The sequence below is a fragment of the Medicago truncatula genome, chromosome 2, assembly GCF_003473485.1.
Source record: "Medicago truncatula cultivar Jemalong A17 chromosome 2, MtrunA17r5.0-ANR, whole genome shotgun sequence".
In the NCBI taxonomy this organism is placed as follows: domain Eukaryota; kingdom Viridiplantae; phylum Streptophyta; class Magnoliopsida; order Fabales; family Fabaceae; genus Medicago; species Medicago truncatula.
This window is the reverse complement of record NC_053043.1, coordinates 23,274,257-23,276,477: the sequence shown is the minus strand read 5'-3', so window position 1 is coordinate 23,276,477 and position 2,221 is coordinate 23,274,257. Positions and strand designations below refer to the sequence as shown.

The window sequence follows — 2,221 nt, the reverse complement described above, 5'->3', positions numbered from 1 at the left end:
TTATTTTAGAATCCACTCTGTAGAATATGACAAAAAATTGGGAATTTATTGCATGTTAAATGAATTATTTAGAATTTTGATTAAGTTTAATCCAAATTTTTATTTTATGATAAATTCTATACTTTTATATTATACTAAATATTTAAGTACTTCCACGTTAGAGGGTGCCACATATTGCAACAATATTATTACTCTGTTCTGATTTTCCTTTATCTATCATGAATTGATAAAAAAAATTATTTCTTATAATTGAATTATTTCTTATAATTGAATTATTTTTATGCGATCTCCTTACTAAGTGTATTAAAGGGACAAAATGTACAATTTAATGTAGTTAAGAGACATTTTAATAAGTGCTAAAAACTATTTAATATGTGTAAAGAATGATTGACCTTTGTATATTGTTAAGTGTTTTCTACTTGTTACATGCAGGGGGGAATATCAAATTTAAGTCTTAAAAATTGATCTTTTATTCACGTTTTTAATAAGTAAAGCAATGTGTAGGTCAATTTATATCCAAGTTATTTTAGAGTGAAATATGTAGAATATGACAAAAAATTGGGGATTTATTCCATGTTAAATGAAGTATTTCGAATTTAAATTAAGTTTAATCAAAAAAATTATTTTGTGATCAATTCTGTACTTTTATATTATACTAAATATTTAAGTACTTCCACGTTAGAGGGTGCCATATGTTGCAACAATATTATAACTCTTTTGTGATTTTCCTAAATTTATCATGAATTGATAAAAAAATAATTATTTCTTATGATTGATATTTTTATGCGATCTCCTTACTTAGTGTATTAAAGGGACAAAATGTACAGTTCAATTTAGTTAAGAGACATTTTAATAAGTGTGCTAAAATCTATTTAATCTATGTAAAGAATGATTGACCATTATATATTGGTAAGTGTTTTCTACTTGTTACATGCAAGGGGGGGAATATATGGATAAACGTCTGAAGTTTGTTTATGTTATCGTCCACTTTCTTGCTCTATTTCTTGCTGTAATGAACGTTGAAGGTAAACCTTTTTTTTATTCATTTAAGTTTTCTTTTTCTTTACTTCTTACCTAAACGTTATATACCCTTTAATTAGTAACATTCTTATTTTTGTTTTATTACAGCACATTTTCAATGTCATATTGACTCTGAATGTGAAAATCAAATTAAGTGTGTGCTTCCTCGAGTCGCAAAGTGTGTTAGATACAAATGTGATTGTGTTCGTTTTGATGCTGAACAAGATCCTTGGAGTGCAAGAACTTAGAGAATGGACAAATACCATGCAATGAAGAATGATTTATCGCACTAGAAAAAGATCTACGAAATATTGTTTATGATAAAATATTTAATGATATAAAATTTATTTGTTTGGTTGGCACCCTATAGTTGAATTGTTTTTTTAAGTTTTCCTTTCCTAATTTCACAAACCATGCAGTTATAGATTTATACTCTTAAATGTTGTTAATGAAATGAAATAAAATAGTAAATTATATTATTTAGATTGTCTTTTTTTATTGTAATTACATTATAACACCCTAATTCCTTTTAGGAATTACTAATTATAGCTCAAAATATAGTCTTACAATTACTTTATATAATTGTATGGCACAATGGATTACTTAAAAAATTTAAGTAGAAATTTCAATTTCGTAAGTTCCTATGGATCAAGCAATTCAAAGAGATCGGTAATAATTTGGGTTTTCATAGATGACAATCACCATTTGATGTTTTTAGATGAACCAAGATCATGAATTTGTATCAAAGTGGAATTTAGACATCCCAACTAAGTTGGTTCTTCTAAAAACCACAAATCATTTACAAGCATACTCAAAAATCACTTATAAGCACACTCATGAATAAATAGAGGGGGTGTTGTATTGTACCCAACGCAATGAAAATAAAAAATAAGAGAAAAACAACTTCTAAAGAAAAAGGAAAGTAGAAAATCCAAACCTATCCCTAAAAAACTTATCATGAATAAATAGAGAGACATCATCCCAAGAAATGAAGGGAAATCATATTTACAAAACAGAATACGTAGCAAATAAAACAAAATAATTTCCCTTTCAATGGATCCTTACAAATGAACATGATCTGGGATTGAAGAATTATCTCTCGTAGTGCAGTTCCTTTATTGTCAAAAATCTGAATCCGATCACAAGCACCACTCTTCCAATAGTGCCACTACTCAGTCCATACGAACAATCACCTCTACTC

At 27.3% G+C, this 2,221-nt stretch overlaps 1 long non-coding RNA gene across 1 annotated transcript; it reads left to right on the top strand.

Moving 5' to 3' along the window:
- Positions 1-829: 829 nt before the first annotated feature.
- LOC25488316 (uncharacterized) lies at positions 830-1,503 on the top strand. Its single transcript, XR_003009634.2, has 2 exons — positions 830-1,025; positions 1,129-1,503. It is a non-coding gene; the product is annotated as an uncharacterized lncRNA (long non-coding RNA).
- Positions 1,504-2,221: the final 718 nt, after the last annotated feature.